This window comes from Neodiprion pinetum, chromosome 3 (assembly GCF_021155775.2).
Source record: "Neodiprion pinetum isolate iyNeoPine1 chromosome 3, iyNeoPine1.2, whole genome shotgun sequence".
Taxonomy (NCBI): domain Eukaryota; kingdom Metazoa; phylum Arthropoda; class Insecta; order Hymenoptera; family Diprionidae; genus Neodiprion; species Neodiprion pinetum.
This window is the reverse complement of record NC_060234.1, coordinates 40770601-40794586: the sequence shown is the minus strand read 5'-3', so window position 1 is coordinate 40794586 and position 23986 is coordinate 40770601. Positions and strand designations below refer to the sequence as shown.

General features: G+C 40.3%; 1 protein-coding gene across 8 annotated transcripts in view; it reads right to left on the bottom strand.

Moving 5' to 3' along the window:
- Window positions 1-23986, bottom strand: part of LOC124214519 (uncharacterized) — a 278457-nt gene that overhangs the window by 11177 nt on the left and 243294 nt on the right. Inside the window, exon 1 of one of the 8 annotated variants that reach the window (XM_046616845.2) lies at window positions 22582-23195. The exons of 2 other annotated variants lie outside the window; for them this stretch is intronic. The gene's annotated coding sequence lies outside the window, so the exon portion shown is untranslated. Of the gene's footprint in view, window positions 1-4420; window positions 4517-4748; window positions 4812-8450; window positions 8510-22255; window positions 22310-22581; window positions 23196-23986 lie in introns of those variants that run through there. 5 more of the 8 variants (XM_046616847.1, XM_046616848.1, XM_046616846.1 and 2 more) reach the window with 5 other exon arrangements.

Here is a 23986-nt window from a genome sequence, read left to right as displayed (position 1 = left end):
GATAAGTGCCGATCGTTCGTAATTGCAGTATTTTGATACGGAAAGATCCGTCGGGTCATTCGCCAATTTCGGATCCTTGATCTTTGATCCGTGGAATTATATAGCCAAGGAATTTTTTACACGTCGAATCAGCAGCGCGATAATTACATTCCCGCGGTTTATATTCACCGCTTCAGGAGAATCTCTCCGCTCCCGCAATATTGTTATATATTTAAAGCCCTGAAAGAATCATGCTCAAATGTTACATCTAGCCTTGTATTGTGCAGTCTCATCAAATTCGGTTACGCAAGACAGCGTATTGATTTTCGCCCTGAATAGAACTATCAACTTATGTAATTTTACTAGCAGTTTTATTCAATTTCGTTTTTCGTCCGTCGAATTCCGACATACATCATTTAACGATGTTGACCTTTTTCTCGAATTTATCGACCGGGAAAAAATTAGATGACCAAATAATTATTGTCCTAAAGTTGGAAAAACTTATGAAGTCGAAGCGAACTTCTTACCGAAGGATTTCGAATTCGCTTTTAGTTATATTGAACGAGGTTTAACCGAAGTCGGTTTGTCTCGACTTGAGATCACTTGCCCAGCTGAATTTAAGTCTGCTTTTCCTTTTCCTTGCAAAGTTTCTCGTTCTATCTTACTTTATTTTCTCTCTTTTTCCTTGTTGCTGCAAAACTTCATCCCAGAAAATGTTCAATAGAAATCCAAGCGGTGAGCTTGATTCGGAGGATCGCTTTATCGCAAAACGTTTGAATGAAAATAAAATCAGGATTGAAATTTCATCAATGCGCTTGGTTTTTTCAGTGTTGAACGTTAAATTTATAATATAACGCATGCGAATCTGTTGAATTTTTAAAGGAATGCTGGAAATGGTTTTACTAAAATTTCAAAGGGTTTTCTGTAGTCGATGCGCAACGGCGAAGAAACACTATAACCCCTTATTCGATCGGTTGAAATAAGGATTATCGAATTACAACGATTGAATTAGCAGTTTCTTGAGTTATAACTGGAATTGAGATAATTTCGTTTGCAAGGAGAGTTAACTTTGACAAATGGGATCAATGGGACAGACCTGGCAGCATTATTTATACGTAATTCCGTTACCGCGAATATAATGTGATTCTGATTAAAACCTATAACCAACAGAAAGACAAAGAAAACACGATATGAAGCGCAAAAATATTAAGGTGAACGGGATAAATACAATTACGATGGAATTCAAAACCAATCGAAAGAAACAAAGTGGCTCGAGCCCGATATTGCGATCAACAAGATAAAGTTCAGAGAGACGAGGAAAAAAAAAACCACGATAGAAAGCGAATAAGTAAAACAATATAACTCGCGGAGTGAAAAAAGGCGAAAGTTAAGAGTTCTCAACACTGGCAAAAATTTATCTCGGGATATTGACGTTCCGAATAGAATCTGACACGTTCGATCAAGCTTATTAAAATACTCGAGCCCCTACTTTTTACTCTCAGAAACTCTTCGACAGTTTCCAACTTACATTCAAGTTGAAGAATAAAATAAAAAAATTTCAACAATATTTCAGCGGTAATATGTCTCGTAGGTTATGTGCAATAATACGAAGGACGCCGTGTTCTCAGTAATTATATCTCCGTGCATTCCTCACCCTGCCATTTCAACCAACCCTATCGATACTTTTCCGCTTATTTCCCACCCAAAAAATACCTCAAAAACTCCGACCAAAGATTCGAGGTGAAGCGGCGATTCCGCCATTTTGGAACTGCGATTGGTACATCAGCCTCGACAAACTACTTTTTCCCACTGCGTAAACAGCGGGATCGATCCTGTTAAAAATATCGGCTCGCGATATGCATACGTGGATAAAATGTATGTTTAGTTTGGTGGTAAATCTATAATTTGCACAAGATGATAATATCTTTCACCACTCGGCCAGACGCTCAGCTGCCGGCGACACACGCCTGAATCTTATACAAACTCGGGTGTATAAGTATTCATAATAGTCGAGAAAGTCATCGCCGCCGCGTCTCTTCCGCAGAGATCGAAGTCCGCGAATATCTGCAAACAAAATTTATGATTCAGCAGCTGGATATTTGAAACGGGCGTTCACCCGTTGATCGGCACGTGTTGATAGACCTCGACACCGGGTACTCGGTCCCCTTAATATCGTTTCGCACGGTCAACTCGGTGGTCTTGGAGGTGGGATAGGAGGCAGGGAAGGGGGGGGGGGGGGGGGGATGAATGAAAAAAGTCTAGGAATAGCTGAAAAGAAACAGATAGGAGGAGTCCTCGGGACAGTCAGGCAGTAAGAGTGATGCCTGGGAGATGATGCTCTGTGCTGATGCTTCGAGACGAACTCGACTGCAATCTTTCGAATCGGAGGCTGCGTATCTCCCCCCCTCCTCCCCCCCCCCTGCCCCCCCACCGCCCGTTGATCTCCCTCGATTACGGTGAAAGTACCATCATACCAGGTATGTGAATTTGCATATTTTACACGTGTCCCAAGATGGGATATTTGCCAACGGTATCTTACGTATCTGTTGAATTCTCGATGATGTTTCGTGTCGAAAATTTGATACGGATTTTACCGATCGATGCATTGATAAATGGTGTGGCGAAAAAACCGTTGTATGGATAAAAATCGAAATATTCATAGAAACTGACGTATATTATGTGAGAAAAGATTCTAAGTAATTGGGAAAATCTTTGATTTTCATGATGGAGAACGAGAATAGATGTCGAGGGCGTTTCGTTGCACGAGTTGTAGATTGTATATTTTTACTGATTATCGAGCTAGTCGAGCAAATCCATACGGCAAAAGTCGGGAGTTAAAACATCTCGTTAATTTTTCTATAATACACCAAATTTCTAGGTTTCAGGATTTACGGAAATTTCACGCCGATGAATTTTGAATTTTCACATTTTTGAATAGTCGGTTTCAACGATCCTGAAAGCTTTTAATGGGCTTCACAGCTTTATTTTTAAAACAATTTCAATCAAATTCCAACATGCTTCAAATATTGTCAAAATCATGTTACGTCTGTTGAATAATATTCTGCAGAATCTAAGAATTTCATTGAATCGCTACGGATTTCAGATGATTTCAAATTATTTTTACGATTGCTTAGGACGTGTTTCGAAGGTTTTTAAGTATTTCTGATCATGGGTGGAAAAATATTTCGCGTATGAACCACGATTGCTGAAGAGTAATCGTTCAACAAAAGTAACAACAGCGAGATATTGCATTATTGAGAGAAATTGTTATTTCACAGATTTTGGATGGTTTAAAATTGAGTAAACCATACGATAATGCAAAACATACACAATTCGCATATTTGACAAACTCAACCAGTTCAAATGTGACGTTCAAGCTGCAAAACTGTAATTTTTCTTTTCTCAAACAGTTGCATTAATTTCGACCTTACAAAAAAAAAAAAAAAAAAAAAAATGGAGCAATCAAAAATGTACAGATGCGTGACGAAACATCACATCTAAATCGTCTGAATTAAGAATTTCAACTAATCAACGGTGCTTGTTTTGCCAACTCTGTGTGCTCCACACTCAAGCAGCCTTAAAGTCACTGAAAATCCTTTCAAAGGGACTGCAGGAGTGATAATTTCGCGATCGGTAGGCAAGCAAGGATCTTGCGAATCGCTACACGCGTGGGGTCCGTAATTGCGACGAACGTCAAGGAGGCACCGCCGCAATGACGTACAATTAATAATTAATAAGGGATCCAGATTCCGGAGTACCGGTATCCGAATGGAGGTTGACGTATGTGACACGTTGCCTGCATTGGCCAATTAGTGCTGAGAAAGTCGATCGAGTGTTAACCTTTAATTGCTTCCTAGCTGTGAATGGCGCGTTGCAGCAGCGTACACTGCATAATATATAAAGTACGCGGCGATACCCGGAGAGAGAATCAAGCTTCTCCGACGAGTTTCCTAACAGTCTCTCACTCAGCGGGTATATCGTAGATTTAATCAGCTAAAGAACGCGCCGGAATCTCGTTATTCCTTCAGAGAATAGAAAATCAGTCTTAAAAATGCGATAACTCGTCGCACTGCACGGGCATTCTCGGCATCCGGTGAAATTGTATTTCTTATCGCCCTGCATCCTCTGCGGTCCAAACACTGCTCTTTATCACCACAGACACACACCGCTTTCTATTCATCCATCTTTCTTTTTTTTTTTTTTGTTTTTTTATCACACACTTTTTAACGCATATTCGACTCGGCTGAACAACGAGAACTTTAATCGTTTCGTCAACGTCAATATGCGAGTCTCGCTGAAAAACATCTATCGCGATCTGAAAATTTTACAGACACTTTTATCGATTATTCATGCTCGATGATCAGAATTGATCGTTAAAATCGTTTCCTAGGAATAAAATAAAATTAAAATTAAACACATTTTATCTGTTAAATTTTCATACATCTGTAGAACAAGAGTCGAATACGTATAAATCGGTTCGAGAAACGTCGAGAGTATTCCGAAATTCCGATTTCGCGGATCGGGACTGAGGAGGGAAAGCATACGTCTCCGATGTAACTGGCCGATTGCGTTTCACCCCATTTTCACCCCGCTCGATACCTCTTCCCTGGCACCTCGTTCCCCCCTTTTATAACCTCTTCCTTTTCTTCCTTTTTCTCGTACAGCGCGCGTAGGCGTGAGAAGGCGTCCCGACGGACGATCGCGTTGTAGGAAGACGCAGCAGCGGCATCGACAAAGACTTTCCTCCCACTTATCGCATGTATAGGTACCTTAACTTACTAGCCCCCGGGTCAGTTGCGCCGCTCGCCAGCTCGTGGCTGGATGGCTGGTCCAGCCTGGCGATTGCGGCTGGGAACTGGAGGAAATCGGTGCCTCGAGCGGCGTCTACCGTTACCACGCACGCGCCTCGTTATGCAGCCTGTGTGTGCCTTTATGTGCGTCATTTTGACGGGTGTTGGTGGCTAACCAACTTCGGCAACGTTCGGACCCGTAAAACGATCGTCGACAATGTCAAAGCGTGCCTGAACTATAATTTTTTTTTCCTCAAATGACGGTTTTTTTACTTTTTTCTGGGACTTGCGTTACGTCGTTTCTTTTTCGTTGATACATCTTTTTTCCATAAATCCTTACACCGGTCATTACGACACGGTTGGATAAAAAATTATTAGGAGGAGAGTCTTCCGCGCTCTAAATTGGAATCGTTGTTCCAACCTGTGAACTTTAGGCGTGGGAATTCTCACGCAGGGTCGATTAATTTTTTTCAGATTTTTTTTTTTTGAAAAATTCGAGTTTTCCATTTCTTTCGGCCGATTCAACGATGCAAACGGAATTCTCAGAAGTCATCGACGATACTGTAACTGTGACAAGAATTACCAGAATTATTGTAAGACGAGAAAAAAAAAAAAAAGACGAACTGTAAATATACAGAAATCGGAGGACAAATTTTGAAGCTAATATCTATAAATTCTCACGAGGTTTCTAAGTTGAGACGGTGTTCGAACTAAATGAAAAAAAAACAATAAAACTGATCAATTTTGAGATAGCCTGAATATTTCTTCATTCATCTTGCCATGTATCGTAAACTCAGGAGCTTTCAAAGCTTTCGCCGCGGCTAAAAGGCAGAAAGTATCGTTAAACGAATCGAGTGGAATACAATAAGAGATGATTAGTACCAAATTCCTTCCGCAGCTCTGAACGATTGTCAAAATGAGAATAGCGGTGCCTACTTACTTAACGGAGAAAATAATGCTCGATCGGCGCGAAAAACGCCGTAGGGTTTTCTCCCGTAACGGTTCGTAATGCGCGCTTAAGCGACTATCCGCAGAAGCTCGAAAGCTACCCTCCGGGTCACCACGAGCTGACCTCACGCGGCTACGATAGCTGTTATTAATATCGGAGCTTTGATAAGCGAGATGATCAATTACGTCCCGGCACAGCGGGGACATCGCGTTTATGCTGGCCTAATATGCAAATATGATCGTTGTAAAGTCTCTTACCGATGGTGCGTGGTTTATGGACGAGCATAGGCGCATTCACGGATATAATGCGTCTAGTATATCCCATCCGTCTATAATATGTCATGTATTATATTGTGGTATGGAAAGATATTGGGTAGGTATCGTCGTACAAGGCGTAGGTACATTTTCTCGATCGCTCGTTCGTTCGTTCTCAAAGAGGCGGATCTTATCTCGATTTACACATTTGTTATGTCATTCTGTATATATGCAGATTACCTGCCCATATATATTTCCGACATTATACTCGGCGACAGGTGTTATTATACACGTATACTCGACAAGAGAATCCTACGCTCTGCATTGTATCGTTTCACATTCCAGGACTTTTCGTTTTTTCATTCCGCGTGACATTTTTTTTTTTTTTGTTTTTTGTTTTCTTCCAACCGATTTTGTAACGTCATTGTTTCAATGAAATCTTGGGCTCGGTTTAACGTTATTTTCACACAGTTTATTCGATGCACCGATTCATCGCGGACAATGTAAAAGGCATCAAGGTTTCATTGTAGCATTGATTCTTGGTCGGAATCGTAAAAGCTGATTTAATGTAAAATAAAATTAGACGAGTATCCAGACGATGCAAGCGTTGTACATCAGACATTGTCGCAAATCTATTGCCGAGAATTAATACAAGGCACTGGGCCGCATTTATCACCGCGGGCTTTCTTTTCCGCTTGCTTAGGCACGCCCTGATCCGTACGCAAAGACACAACTAGCCTGTGTGATGAAAATACGTCGAGGAGTTTCGGTACCGATGGATATAAGCATACCTACCTGTAGCAAGGCTCCCAATTTAACGTGTACAGAATCAATTACCAAGTGTTTAGTCTCTGCGGGTGTGGCAAATGGTTTTTTACGTCGATGTAGGTCGACACACGTTCGTATTATCAATATGCGGCTGAACGACGATTTGCGGGGGACGGAAAACGATAATCCCGAGTAAAAGCACGTCGAAAGCTCCCGTCTTGTCATCTATGTAATCTTACACTTGGCTAGTGGAATATGGTGGCAGATATTGTCGAGGATCGTGAGAATCGCAAGAGAACACAAGTAAGCTCGAATAACGAGAAGAAGAAGAAGAAGAAGAAGAAGGAGAAGAAGCTGCCGTTCGGCGTGAGATTTGCGATATTGAGAATGCGAAAACGGAACGTTTCACGTCAATATAACAAGCACGGGCCTTCGTGAATTAAGGCCAACGTTGTGCGGAAGGAGTTCAAACATTTTACATAATGGCTTCTCCTCGGGAATTCAGACACGGGTTACCGGCAGTCCAGGGCTCAAGAAAATATCTCTCTTTCTCTCTCTCTCCCTCTCTCTCTCTCTTTTTCCTTTCTTTCTACCTTCGGAATTTCACTCGTATGATGAACAGGATTTGTAAGATAGCAAAAATTTGATATACGGACCAACCTTCGAGACGCTTTGATACTGCGAAATGTTACTCCTTTGAGTAGGTGCAATGAATCGATCGTTTAGAGAAATTGTGAAACTCAATTCGGAAGAAACGTGAGACAATGTACGAATTTTGAGAAAAAAAAAAAATTCCTTAATAATATTTTGTCGGTTATTTCAAAGTCCGGGAGGAACAAGGTTTTCGACTAGATCATTTTTAAATATGTATGACTGATTCCGTTAATTATGGGTAAACCGCCATGTTGGAAAAATTCAATTTGGCTACAATTTCGGTATTTCATGATGTGTACTAAGGTATGAAAGTCTTTCAAATTTTAAACTTCTAGGCCCTACCGTTTACGAGAAACACGTTAATGAGTTTTTGATTTTTCTTCCATCACATATTTCACTTCAAATTTTCAGCACCTCTTCGTAGAAAAAAAAATATGGACCACTATGTATTTTGTGTAAAAAAATCTGATCTTTTCAAATTTTAAAATCATTTTCGGATAATTTGTCGGCAACAGCCAAAAAAAAAACATTTTTTAAGATTCCGCAAAGAAGGAAAATATCTTAATAATTGAACTGAAAAGCTGGGAACTTTTGCGTAAGGACTCTAGATTTTAAGAATGGGTCGAGTACGACGAAATCGAGTATGATCTGAATTTGGGTAAAACTTTTACGCGTTTTGGGAGTGAAAAATAAAATGAACACGATCTTCCGCACAACTTAGAACGCTCATCTTTTCACAGAATCTTCCATTTAACCGAAACAAACTTTCCAGGGAATGCCAAACGGTGAAGAATGGTAAACAATATTTTTCCGAAACACTCTAATATCACATACATCCGTAACATACAGGTAAAAATCACTTTGACGAATACTGCAGAGACATTAATTAAACATGTGTTGCGAGTAAAATACTGCAGATACAATCAAACGTATCGGTGATACTTGCGAGGCTTTATAAATTTGTGAAAAATTTGGAATGAAGTAATGTAGTAAAAAAACTGAAGCAAAACAGAGAACGCTTTTATGCATCATAAAATCGGGGAAATAAAATCTCACCCTGATCTTCCTCGTGTAAAATGAAAAATTAAAAGAAGCCGGAAGAGTCGCCCGGATCGCGAAGTTCCCGAATGTCCTTTCGATGACTGTACGATTGCAATGATTTCCGGTATCTCGATCCGCGCGTCTGGCAGTCGGACCTGCGCTACTCGGGCGAGACAGCGTGGCTCCAGAAGCGTGATTCGTTGCCGGTTTCACTTTGTCTCCCTCCGCGTCTCATCCCGGACGATGCTGGAGGCGTTCTCCGGACGTCCATCAGCAGCTGCCTTCGGCTGGACGGCCATCGGATAGGTACACGGGCATGCATACCTGCCCGTCGTATTATTATATCTATACATGCGGCCGCTGCTTCCGGCATTGCGATGCCAGCTGGATTTAACCGGAGCCCTCTTGGAACTTGACGTAGAAAATTACCGCGAGCGAAAAGCGGAATCCCGCAGACTGCGGCTCGCCGCGTTCCTGCGGGGTATGTAACGTTTATCGGAAACTCAGAAAACCCCTCAAACTTCACTCGTACTCATATCCCGCAGCCGAATTTTCGAGGGTGTAGACCTGGGATGGAATTCAGTTTCTCTTTTCGCTACAACTGGGATTCTGATAGTTCTAATGATCCCTAATTTACGAAACTGTAATCCCTTCAACGACACGGTTAGTTAAACTAAATTTATATCCACAGACAATGGCCGTTTGTTCTCAGTTTCGCACGCTGCATGCATTAAGCGCCCTAATCCAATTGAAATCGCATAACATTTCCCAGAGCAATCTGTATAGTTTTACGAATTGAAACGAAATTCACAGAATTATTCGATTCTTTTTTTTTTTTTTAATATTCTTGCCACTTTAGCTGAAATTTGGTGAAACCAAGTTCTCACGTCTATATATCTTCAATTCTTCGTTTATATCGTAATAAAAAACATATTAAACGTACGAAAATTCATTTTTCTGTATGCTAAAAAATTACCAACAGAATCAATTCACGAAATTTTTTTAAGCTTTGATATTTCAATAAGAATACGGTTCAGTACAAAAACTAACGATTTTAACGAGCGCCTTTCAAACAATTTACCAAAACTGTTTTTAAAACCTGAATCAAACGTTGAATACTCAAGATAATCCCTTTTCTTTCATTTAATTCGCTTAATGAAATTTCACTGAAAAATAATGCACCTGGAATTTCTATCGATCAAGCTTGATCCAAAACTCTTCAATAATTGCACAAGCTTACGAAAAGTAATTAAACTTGGTATGAGCTACCCAAGAGCAAATGTGAGATTAGATATTCAACTGACAAACATTCATTGATTATCATTATCAGCCGTAAAAATAAGCGAAAACTTGATTTTTGCAACGAGGAACGCTCCTGTGAAAATACATTCACCTGGATTGAATAAGTGACTCTGCAGTATCAATATTCCATTGGAATTAGTCTTATAGTTTCGGAAAGGGAGTGATCGGTGGCATCGGCTCACCGGCTTAACGTCGGATCAGAAGTCTCGAGACATTCCATGCACTGGCAGAGCGATCGATGAATCGATCGATCATCGAGCGAAACGAATTCCGGAGCAGAGGATCCGGTGACGTTGCATGAAGGGGCCGAGGAACGATTAGCGAAAAACGATTCTGCAATCTGGCCACGTTTCGCACGGCCTCGAACCTCACCAGCGTCTAATCTAACCCGAACTAACCGAAACTTACAGGCACAAATTGGATCAGGAACGCGCAACAACCAAAAGTTTTCACAGATACGGGACCGTTCGCCGCTTAGCCGTCCCGGAATTTTGTGCCGGGTAGATTCGATCAGACCGCAGGTGCGCGTGTTAATGACTTTGAAAACTGAGCTGAACGCTTCGCCGCATGCTGCAGATCGGGTTACAGAATGCACGAAATTCGCGATACTGGTCGGAGAATCACCGTCGGGTATATATTCGGGATCGTCGAGAAGGGTGCAGGGGATCAAAACCAGAATAACCGGACAATGGAAGGGTCGAAATATCGAATTATCTATAAATCGAGAGACTCATTTCTGGATTTTCGAAGTATATAAAGGTAAAGTATAAATAAAGAAGGATACATGAAACCAAGACATCGATGACGGTCAACGTCCTACGTTTGACATCATTTTTGCCGATGTGGAGAACTTGTAGTTTTAGCAGAATATCGCTAGAACCAGAACTAAAAAGAAGAGAAATGATCTTCGTATAAGCTTGCGGGTCTGTGATTCGGTACTTTTAATTTTCCCTCTCTCATCGGCCTTTGGTACCGAATTTGGTCCGTAATATATGATGCGAAACAGTATTTTCGCGATCCTGCTTCAATGTCGCTTTGATAGCTTTAACCGATCCTTCGGGATTTGAAACTATCACTTTGTAGCTTTGCTCTAACCGCTAGTGAAAATCCACAATAAATTTCGACAAGAATGCTGTGACATGATTAAATAACTTGAAGGTATAAGCCAAAAGTTTTCGGTTTTCAAACCCCGGTTAGAGTGGCCAGGAATTATTGGAGTTTCAAACTCTTTTTGTAGAGCTGGAACAACGAGCATTCGGTGACATCTGGTGAATACGTTTTGCACCATTGGCTTGTAACCCATATTTTTCAACGTGTGCGAATGAGACGTACCTAATAAAGAAGTTCGACATCATTCAGCCTAGGCGTTGGAACAATATGCACAAGCTTCTCTTCTGTTCGAAACGCAAAATTACAAATTCCAAAAAATCTTAAATTGTAAAGAATAAGAGAAATGTGTGAAGATGTCAGGAGATTAGATGGAGTACTCGAAGTTGACGATGATGGGAAAGTGTGCATGTGATGGAAGGTGTTGTCTCCCGAATTTTTATCATCCACTTTATTATTTGTTCATTTACTTGGTTCGTTACGAGGAGCCTTATTAATTTAACGTAATATATATTGGTGATTTGATTAAGATGTTTCCTTTTTAGTTTTGTGAATTTCTGAAATCTCCAGCCGGTTAAATCCCGGTCTTTGGTTGAACTTTTCTCTCTCTTTTTCTCTGATGAACTTTTACAACAGAGGTGGAACGACTTAAATCGAATAATGAATTTAAACAAACTTTTCTGAGTCCACTTGACGATACCAGCGATATGAAATTCGTAAATAACTCTACTTATTATTCGCGAAACGTCTCAATTTCTACAACATCTTTTACCGAATCCCTTCTCGTCCCTTTTCACAACAATCCCGTGAAAATAGCGTCGTTTCTTAAACTTGAACTTATTTTCTATCAATCAAACATCTACGAATAACCAAAAATGAACTTGGAACTAATTTACAAACTATAAGCCAATAAACAAGCCATTCCTACACACGCATTCCACCCCCGAAGAAGACTACTAGGATCGTTTGAGAAAGGTCCGATCGTCCCAACTACACCGAAGATTCTCGCATTCTCTGCCCTGAAGAAAAGTTTCCTCGGTTGGTCTCAGGCGTATAATGATTGCGTTGCCCTGCGGGGACTCCCTCCTCGGCGAATGCCATCATCGTTGAAGAGTCTGCGTGGCGGTGAAGACGGGCAGAGGAGTGTGGGTACGGGCGTAATGCCCCTGGGCCTGAATGCGTAATGCTTTTTAGCTAATATAGAACGCGGAGTCGAGGCTGCCGACCACCGAGAAGCGAAACGCAGACTTGGTTCCCGGGTGGAGTACTCATCGCCGTCGTAACGCACGACGTGCGCTGGTGTTGGTAGGTAGGTAGAGGTTACTTATCGTCGAAAGAAAGTCAGCGCGATACAAAGCTCGAGGGATCGAATTGTATTGTAATTTTATGCACGCCTTAGAGCGATTAGATTCGCACGCGAGTATACCTACCACCACCCGTACCGTACCGTGTAAGCTGGGAGTCCATTTTTACAGTCCAGGTGAATTGATCCAGGTGCTGTTAATTCGTGTCTGTGACCCGTCTCGGTATCGGATGATCGAATTACGGTCGAATCCATCGCCACGTGCGATAAAACCTTGGGCGTGGCTTTGCCCATCTGGATTTAACCCGTGTAGTACTCATCCCATATCATACTCGAAACTAATCGCTAGCCTCCAGCCCAATTATTTCTCTCCGTCATTAACCAATCGCTCGTCTCGACCAAAATACCGCTCCGCACCTTCCGCTTCTGATCAATGGCTCTACACGTGGATCAGTCTGAAAGATTGACCCATTGGATTTTCAGACTTCGTTTGCGATGAAAATTCACGCCTCTTTGGAAACGGGCGAGAACCGAAACGGGACAAACTTCTCGTAACGGACACTCGTCGCAAACGATCGGTAAGTTTGCTGAAAAATTGCCCTTCGTTCGTTTCAATGGACTGAGACGAGATTTCCTCATTCTCAATTTCGATATTCACCTTAAGTCAAGCTCCATTTGACGAGTTTTTGGACATTGCATAGCCATTGGACAGGTTGAAGGTACAGTGAGAGAAAAATATGATGAAAATTATCCCCAGCTCTTCATTCGGTGTCACGATGAACCGTTAAAAATGTCATCATGACCATAAAGATGGTGAAAATTCCGACATTTTGGGTAAGTCAAACCCGTCAATCAAGGTTGTGGCTCTAGACAATCGAACATGATGCACCACATTTTTCTCTGGATGCACCGAAGCCAATATGCATGCATGTCATGTGTCAAACTGCAGGATTTGAGCCGCAGTACGAAAAGAAATCTCGTTTCCGGCCATTTAGAAAATTCGTAAAGGCGATCGGGATCGTTCGCTCAGCCTGCGGAATTACTCGGCGGTCACGATCATTGCTCAACACGAGCAATAACGGGTGCAAAGTACCTTTGAAATAACGACGCGCAGTAACGAGAGGCGATTGTGCGGGCGCGTAGAACAACATGAGCACATCCATCCATCCACAAAAGCAGTCGGGTCCCCCTGACTACCGAAGCATTCGACTCGTATCGTACGAGTGTTGGTTTGTGGTTGGGAATATTTCTTGGTCCGCCTTGTGGTGCCGGTTCAGTCCTTTTCCATTCATGCGTCAATTTGCCTCGAGGCTGTTAGAAGGTTTAGCCGAGCCAATTGACCGACCGCCGTCTCTTTCTCTCTCCTCCTTCCACCTTCATTCCCCCGTCGCTCATCAAGGGCCTCAAGATTTAGTCTCGAGTCGACTTACCTTAAACGCGAGAAAGACGCGTGCACGCGACGTTGGAGCTATTCGCTTCCGATTCGCACGCGAAACGCGTTTAGGGATGAGTCGACCGGACTTCTTGAGGAAATGTTCGGAAAAGAGAAAAAATACCGTTCGAAAAATAGAACAGAATTAAAACGACATGAACGAATATGAGGAAATGGTCACGAATAATGTAAGCTATGGGATATTAACTGTGTTATGAAAGGGTTTGTAAATAAAACGTTAAAAATTATTAAACTCCGGTGCCTTCGATGCAATTTCAATATTGTTGGGCTCATTTTACTCGTTGACTTGATCCCGACAAAGTATATAGAAAATGTTCGATCAATTTTACATCGCAAAAATGTAATTTGACCTGATTTGATCATACAAATTTATTTTTATTCACACTGGAGATATCTGTTTGTAAAATATATGTCAGCCAATCCTTTGCAATCTTTTTAGTGACCGAAATAGTCCGAAAAACGTTACGTGTTAACAAACAAAAATAAAAAAAAACATTTTAAAACCTTTTGTCATCTTGTCAAATTGTTGATACGAACTGTCTTTCGTTATCCGAATCTTCTCTGATTCGTTTCAACGATACATACACCATACAGGTGGCTTTTTTATTCGCATTCTTTATCATTGCCGCAAATCACATTGTTGAAAACATGTCAGAGATTTTTCTTCTTCTTTAACCTCAATTTTCTGCAATTATAATCACACGAGCAGCCCATCTTGAGTCGAATCCAATCGTCGATTGAATCTCTTCTATACCGTAGTTCCAATTTTCTGCGCACGTTTTCGTGCCCCTCGCCATTTAATTTATCATTTCATAAAAAATACGAGACTTTTTTTTTTGTCTCTCGGAGGCAATTCCTGATCGCAATTCAACAAAAATATTTCACCAATTAACTCAAATTTACTGCCAAATATTTCTCGTTATATTCCCTCCAATAACAGCGTTCTCTGTCCAATTACGTACGATTTCGATACTTTTATGGAAAGTATAACAGGATCGTAGATTTCGCTATCGCGTCGACGTTATATCGATCGTTTCCTTATTCCACCTAGAGCTTTGTTCACCACGCCCCTTCTCATTTCGCACTAATGTATTATTTACCCACGGACAGTAATATCCCTCCCTAATCCCTTTCTGCTAGCTTCATTCGCCCGTCCAAGAACGGTTCTTACAATAAATCGTTAGTCCACTTTGTCAATATCAAAAGTGTTTTGGGTATGTAGATCTTCAAGAGGAAATAAAACAGTAAGAACGCTTTTAAAGCTATAGATCCAGAAATTTATTCTCAATTTCATTTCTGTATTACATTTCTTTTTCTCGTCTCGTATCAGATCCGCAAACTTCCTAACGAAAACACAAGTTAAAAAAAAAAACAAAAATCGAAATAGACGATAAATTTAAACTGCAACTTTGAACCTATAGTTATTGTTTAAATTTTCAATCGATCATCCTGTTACGGTTGTTTTTTCTTTCTTCCTTGTTTTTTTTTTTTTTTTTTATTCCTCTCAGGAAAGAATTTTACACAGCATGTATTATACCATTCCAACTTGTGCCTCGTAAAAAAAAGTTATATATATAGATGTATACATACATGTATATAATGTTTACTGTACGTATAATATTAATTTAGCTCGCAGTGTAGAATCAGGTTTTAAATTCTATTTCCGTCTTTCGTTTTTTTCCACCTCAGCTTAATTCTTATTTTCTCTATTTTGAACTTTTTCTTTTTTGCTAATTCCCGTCGTCGCGGTGTTCGCGGTTTATATATATATATGTATATATATATATATATATATATATGTATATATACACAATATGATACAGGCCTATAGGTATGTGAAAAGTGGAATATTCAATCATTTCCGTTCTCGAACGGGCGATGATAATATTCGGGTGATTTTTATTGCTATGCCGGGGCCGTTTCAACCATGAGGCAGGCTCAAGATTATACACTCGTGATCGGCGAGATGCCCGTAGCAGATACACACCTATACATATATACATATATATATATATATATATATATAGAGAAGTTTATAGTACGTTAGAAAGTTTCGAAGACGAGTTTTTATTCCTAGACAGATATATAGTTTGCTTGCCTCGCTGGTAGTTTCCCGAACGATTCGAACACTTTGTTGTACACCGCGATCAAATCTATATCGCGTCCTCGCGCTCTGGCTTTTTAATACAATCTCATACGTGTAACCACCGATCGCAAGAGATACGATTTTAATTAAGTTTCAATTATTTCACCCTATGTTGTGTATTATTTAAGAAAGAAAAAACCTGTTCAATTCGTTCTCAAAACGCAGAGCTTATAAATGAAAAAGAGAATCAATCTTTCTGGCAAAAATTTTTTTTTTTTTTTTTTTTTTACTATCAATTCGATCAAAATTATAATGACAAGTATAAAACACGATTTTCTTACTATGTATAAATATCGTGTGACGTAATTAAGTCACATTAGGGATCGCGGTTTAAAAAGAGGGTCGACGTTCACCATTCGTGAGTGATAATTAAAAGAAGCGAAAAAACGAGAAAAAAAAAAAAAAAAAAAAAAACAACAACAAAAACAATAAAAATAAATCAAATAACCGCTAGAAATTAGATTAGCGTAGTAACTTTGTATTTACACACTTGAATATACGCATAGGTAAATATGTATCCATGCGTACGTGTTTGTATGTGTAGAGAGGTACAGGTACACGAACCTCTCGATCGCGATAGGCAATTTGGTACAGTGGGACCAAAGTGGAGTAAGTTACGTAGGTATTAAATCGAGCCAAGGCACACGTTAATTGCTCATCTCGCGAGAGGACAAGAATAAGAATAAGAAAAAAAAGAAAAAGAAAAGAAAAGAAAAGAAAAAAAGACAACGGAGAGAAAAATAAAAGGGGGGAAAAAAAGGACAGACACACTGCAGTGACTGAAAAGGAGAAGAGAAATAGAAATAGAATAAAATAGTCGCGGGTAAAAACTGCCGGCAAGAGTTAAAGGCATCGGAAATGGGGGGACCCACTGATGCTTTGTGCCAAGAAGTGGCTAGCAAATAGATAATATTTACACTTTCTTCTCACGGTATAGAATCTCCTGACGGAAGATACAGAAGCCGAGTGCTTCGTTCCAAGTTCGGCAGTAGCTTTGGTTTCAAAATGCCTGCGGAGTACGTTTGAAAGAGATATTTCTTGTTACGCGTTACTTCTTTCCTTGATCTCGGTTTTCAAGAAACTTTCAATTGCCTGGATTCGACCGATCATCCTTTTGTTTTTAAGAAAATTTTAATAACGGCAAATTATTCTTTGATAAACGTAGACACCTGTGACGTAAAAAATCATTTAATCCCAAGGCGAGATGTGGAAGATTGCACCGTTCGTTCCGTTTTCAGAAATCCTTCCTCGACGTTCGAATAGATGCCATAATTCTACAGACATTCTACCTTCTCTACGCTTGACCTCTCGCCTTTCACACGACTGTACCTACTGTACGTAAATACGGGTGTAAGTCATTCTTTACGTCGACTTAAAGCCGCGTGGTGCAAATTTTCACACTTATTCCGAGTGTAATAAACCTTCCCGAGCGATACCTGATCTGCGACTTGTGCCGATGTTAGTCGATTCAGGCTTCAGTAGGCCGACGTCGATGTGATGTAGAAATATCGATGAAACTTGAAACTTATCAACTGGTTAGGAAGAACCTGATTTTACGATCAATATTGAATATAAGCGATTTCAAACAGTTTTCTGAATATACCTGTTTTTCGATTTCGGAGAAACTCGTAGTGTGACTTTAATTATTTCTTGTTTTCTGACCCCCGCGAAATGAAAAGACTAAACCTAAAATGTACAGCTGTGTATTTTTGATAAGCGATAAAATGTTGTGGCAAGGACTGGATGCCAAATTCGTGAAATCGCACTCTTTGCGAAATCTTTTGTTTCTTTTGTAAACCTGAAATTGCCTCATTTTTTTCCAAAGTTCGACATGTTGTATTTTCAGTGCGGACCGCATAGAATTCAAAACGGCCAATCAAACGGGAATTTATGCTATTCACGACTGATTTCTCCGACTCGTGACCAGTCGCACTAATAGATTCCGTTTTCAGGAATCGTGCTGTAGGTTCTGCTCTTCTTCAAACCAAATATTCCATCGGTGTTGAAAGCTACTACGATATCTCCCAAATTGCGTACCGATTTTCAGGATTTACGTCAGTTTTGAACGGTAAGATTCCCTGATTTTCACATAAGTTTTATATTTTCTACAATGATTCGAATAATAAACTGAAAATAGAATCAACGGTTGCAAGTTGTAGTCAATTTAATTTACAATCTTTGTATTTCATTCGTACTTGAATTTTTTCATTCAAAACTGAATCACACATCGTACACATTTATGCTGAAAATTTATCTAAGACTGTAAGATTATTAACGATAGATAAAAGTTCAAATTTATAATCTCGGTTGTTTTCAGAAATTAGAATTTCATGATTTTTCCAGGTAAAACAAAAATCCCAGACTATTCCATGCTTTCCAGGCAAGTATGAATATTGAAAAACTTTGACAGCATATCAAAGTAAGTTAAATTTCGAGTAAGATTGTATTTTTATTGTTCAAAGCATTGTCCGCGGATGCTTGGCAGTGACGAATCGAAATAATTGCGTGGTTGTTGCAACAAAAAAATTCGCGGTAATTTCTCAATATGAATCAGTAATAAGTGTAACACTAAAAACCGTCAGTGCAAATATTACATGCAGTCGAAATCAGGGCAAAAATAGTTACAAGCCGCTGTCCAATCGTCACGTGCATACACTGAGAAAAATTTCATTTGTTACGGTAACTATAAAAATTGAATAATACAGGTATCGTTAAAAAAACTGTTTGAGCAGTGTTGGAATTACGGCAATCCGTAATTACTACTAGACTTTCCGGTAACAGCTCGAAAACTGATTCTAATTTTCTACCTAGAACTACATTTTTCGATTATGATAAAAAATGTAAATAATTAAGGACCGGGTGGTAACCGCAACTAAAAATTTCCCTCAGTGTACATATATCATCCGATAACCAAAACTCTGGGCCAAAACACAAAAACATGCCAAGATGTCGAAGAGATGGAAATTTCTACCGTGCAAGTCACCGATGTCCGTCGAATTTGACGATCCCGCGTTTAGCAAAGGGTCGAAAACGTGGAGGGCGCACCCACGCCTCGAGACGTCTGCGTACGTTAAGCATCTCAGGTAGTAACATCGGGAGGAGCAACGGAACGGCGCATAAATTTTTGTACACTCCGCGCGTCCAGAGCTATAAAAGCGTCCGACAGACGCGGTTTCCTGGTTGTAAAGGGAGAGATATACGAACGTTACGAGACACCGGATATAAAACACCCAACGGAACTTTTCACCAAAGTACAAGGGCCCGAAGCCCGGCGTCGAACTTGTCCGGCCCACAACGGTTTCGGTCAAACGGATCGGGCCCGCGAATTCGGCGACCTGCGGGTCGGGCTATCGATCTCTCCGCACCTCTCGGCTCTTTTGCACCCAGGCTAGGGAAGGTTCGACCCGGAAGAAGCTGCGACTCGGGTTTCCACCGGGAGAAGACCCTTCGGAGAACGCTGTGGTCAGTCTTTACCGACTGAGTAAAATGTCACTTATTTTTACTATTTGCCGGATACGAATGTCCGAGGTAAGGAACAAAAATTCGATTCGCGCAACGATAATGCCAAGAAGATTAATCCTGTAATCGAATTACCATTTGTTATATTCGTTATTCATTTCCTGAAGTTGCATTATTAAAAATACGGTGTTAAATGTAACACCGAAAATATTCTATAAAAGTCAACATCATTTTGGTTTTGATTTTCAGATCACTTGGTGTCAAGAATCGAACGTTTTACACCGACGATGCTTAATCTTACACTAATCTCTGTGGACTTTTATCGAAACGGTGAATTTTCTGACAGTGTATTTTCGCGTGAAACCATAAAAGTTGTTTTTCGACCTTGCATGTATCTAGAATTGATAATAGTCAAAATAAATGGCGTTTTACTCAGGCAGTAAGGACTGACTGCAGGACCATATTAATTTTCGAAAAGTACCGCTTACACTTATTTCCAAAAAAGTCCGAGATCACGTATTTTAGGTCGTTCGGAGTGGAAACACGAGGGGAAAGAAACGATTCTTGTAATACTGTTTGCGCAAGAGCGAAGGAGCGCCCGCATAATTGATCCGGGAATTGCAGGCGGAATAAAAGCGAAGAGAAAGAGAAGGAGATAGAGAAAGAGAGAGAGAGAGAGATCGGTTCTGGTTGTCTTTTCCTCGAACCTGCTACCGCAGGGTTAATTCGCTCCAGACTGGGTGTGTGTTTCCAGAGTCGAGCTAAAAGCCGGGCGTGAAGAAACACTTAGCGCCCTGTCAATTAGCGGCAATCACGACCCGTGGCTAACGATCCATCCCCTGTAACACATACAGCACGGATCGGTGTGCTAATCAGCCAAAGACGTACCTGTACACACACAGTAATTGTACACAAAGTGACAGCTACGACAAAGCCTCGCTTCCCAAAGTAGTTCAAGAGAATCAATATCAGGCGCAGAGACGAGGAGGAGAACCTTAAAGGCTTGGCGATGATGCCTTGTTGTTTATTAATTTTTGTGCAAAAATAACAAGCCGCGAGTTTTCAGATGATTTTAAGAAAACCAGTGTAATTTAACGATTCAGGTTTTCTATTAATAGCTATACTCGTTGCAACTCGTAACGTAAGATATCGGATAAAAATGAATAAGCTGGGTCATTTTCTTCTCTCAGCAAAGTGATTTGGTTTTTTTAATCAAGCTACAATTTTAGTATGTCTAATGATCGGTTGGTTTGAAACCGTTCGGTAAGTAAGTCCCTGCATCCAAGAGTGGAAAAGTATGGACGACATTTTTTATTTCGCCAAAGTTACTGTCAAGTTTTTATAACTCTCAACCTAATTCGGGTGGTTTTTTATAAGGAAAAATAATTCGTATGGAGCTTTTACGGCGTCGAATTGAGCGTGCTTGATACGACTATGATCAGTCGCTGTATCAAACGAACGAAACGATTATTGAGGAAATTTTTACCTCCCCAAAGTTATTTCTAAAAAATGTCTATTCCTCATAACTCCCAACCGAATTCGGATGTTGTTTTTAGAGGCAAAATAAACGAGAGTGGAGTTTTTACGGCATTGAATTCAGCGACACGATCCCGCGGGAAAACGGCGTGGTGATCGATTGGCATATTTGCGTGTATTAAATTTTTGTCGTCCGAGTAAACAAAAAAAAAAGAAGAAAAAAAAGCAGGCGCCGGTGAATATGCCGGAGGAACAATGAAAAATTACAATATCTCATCGTTCCTGCGCCATTCGGTTGACTTTCGTCGCTGAATATAAGACGTCGGAAGAATTTCCGGCGGAGAGACTTCGCGAAGTGAATAGAAAGCTGAATTTGAATATATATAATTCACGTCACGAATTGAATGACAATTGGCAGTGTCTTTCTGCTGCGGGTCGGATTGCACGCGTTGCATCCGCAATGACTGAGCTGCGGTACGTCTAGAGCTTTAAGAAAGCAGTTTGCACATCGGAGAAGCCGGCGAAAAGGCGCCGCAGTTCTGCAACAGCGGCTTGGTTAGATTTATCACTGAAAAGGAAAGATAGCGGATGTTTGCCGCATCGCATTATTCTCCGGATATATGTTTATTCGTACATGCACTTCGGCTGGTGGAATTATGCACCGGCGAATTTCTCGCTAGGCATTACGAGTCTCTGCGACTTTTTCTGTGCCGCGTGATTCGTGTACGTGTATTTGTGTAATAGGCCCATCAGCACGTACGTACCCAGTCATTCTTGCCTACAAGCTTTCTTATTTCACGATTAACATAAGTTCGATTGTTTGGTGACATCCTTACTTCTGTTACCTCCTTCTTTATTTATACGTGTTCACCTAAGGCGTTACACGTTCTCCGGTGAGAAGCTACGGAATGAAATTTCACGGGTCTTTCAAATTTCCCTCGATCCTGAACTCATTTAAAGCTCTCGATTACAGATATTTTGATCGTGTTTAATGCATACTTCGATTCAAATAAAGTCAAAGTCTGCCAGTGCGTAGATTTCCAATCGTAAAATACTGAACTTTATATGACAATCCTGGTACCCAAACCACGATTCAAGAAACTATTAAAAATTTGGATACAGGACAAGATTGTAAAGAAGTTTGATGCTGGTGTATTGATATCCAAATGATAAAAGTAAATACCAATCGAAACCTTTAGACATGTTTATTTTGTTTCAAATTCTAACTATGTTGTCGAAAATATTAAATACCTATTATCTTGTTAATTACTATACTATAAGCAATTAATATTCGTGCCAGACCAGCGCACGGCTTCTATGAATCCCCTGCTAGTTGATGGGAGTTTCAATGCTGTAACATCCGTTAACCTACGAATTGAAATATTTTCCGGTAAATAAATACTCGTTCATACGTTCATTCGTTCATTCGTTTGACCTGTTTGAATTTTATTTCTACGCGAATAGTTTGCATGCGACGTTTTACATGCGTTTTGCAAACACATGTAAGTAAAGTGGCGTTATTATTCGATCTGGGACAAGTAGATAAAACGCTAGGAATTGTGTGTAATACATACTTTTACTTCGATTTGGAGAATCGAAATCTGCAACCGCGGTCCAGTAATAAATGTGCAAAAAAATTTAATTCAACTCTTGAATTTAATCTGCTTTCGGGTCGCGTGTACTTTTCCATTACCGATATTGTTCGATGATTGGACATGCGCGGTTTCAATTCACCTCATGCTGCATGAACACCCCGAAGGCTTTCGCAATCATGCTCCTTCTGATGCAGTCGAAAATAATAATTCAAAGTGCAGTGAAAAAGAAAATGAAATCCGAATCCATGCCTGAAAAAAAAAACGATTCACCAACACCAACGGTTCGGGAAGCGAAAATTACTTACGCCGGACTATCAGAATCTTGCGTCACGTTGTTCGACGAGAAGTAAAGGATGACAAAAAATTCTTCCGACCCCTAATCTGCTTCCCTTCGGAGATTAACAAGCGTTCGGTAATTTTTCTTTCACATTCATCTTGCAGTCGTTCGAAGGATCGACGATAATATGTCGAAATAATATATAGAAAAACAATCACCGAGTTATACTCGAATCAAAATTCAACGCAACGTGGCAAAAACTGACTCTAAAACGCGCGAATTAAACCGCAGTTGTACGAACGAAAAAAAAAAAAAAAAGAAAAGATCCAAAATTTTATCCGCACAAAAATCGGCCTGTGGACACGTGGCCCGCTCTTTTCGATTTAAAAATCCAGCTGCGATACCAGCGCCGATTTAGTATCCGGCAGATAATTTTTGAATTTCTCTTCTTCTTCTTCTTCTTCTTATTCTTATTCTTATTCTTATTTTCTGCTTCTCTTTTTATCAATCGCCTCGGGGCGAATCGATCCGGTCGCGCAGTTTCGTTTTTAAATACCCGTTGACGAAAATGAGGATTGGTTAGTTGGCAAATGTGCGTGTCGCTCGCAGCGCGGATGGGAACTGACTGACTGACTGACTGACTGACTGAACCGGCAACCCGGTGGGTGACTGCCGCTGCGTCCCGGCGTCCGGCGTCCCGACGCCGCCGGACCTTTACTACTCCGAAGTCTAGACCCGCGCCTTCTCACGTGCCAACGACTCACAGCTTGCGTATTATCCGGCTTCCGGAAAGAGATGGATCTCTCTGTGTCTCTTGCCATTAATTGGGAACAATCAGCGGCTCTTAATCGCCTCCGCTTTGGGCCCAAGCCGAAGATGAACAAAAGTCATCGATTTTCGTTTAAATCGATCATTTTTCAAACTCGATTATTTTTTCTCAAAATCACTTTTTGCTCGTTTACTCCCACGAACTACGCGATGCAATATCAATGTATGCATGCGATTAACGTGTCAATTATTACCAAATGAATAACTTTACCTGTAATTGAAAAATATTTTCAATGAAACTATATATCATCAAAAAACTATTCCGCTATTGAGACGACGTACTGAAAGTTACGAAATTTTCGTTTCATATGCATAGTGTCAAAAAAATATAATTCAATCGATTAATCGATTAATTTATAGCGATTTAATCGAGTCGTGTTCGATTATTTTTTTAAACTCGATCAATCGATGCATCGATTATTTTTAGCTTAATGGCCATCGCTATCCCATATATACACTATCCCCTCCAAAATGCCGATAGAAATTATTGAGGTCTCTCTTTTTTCAAACTTCTAGCTCGTTCGACTCGAAACTCTGCACATTTATAACATCTAGGGATGACATTATCCGCTGATACAGTAGTTATTATATGTTGCAAAGTGTTT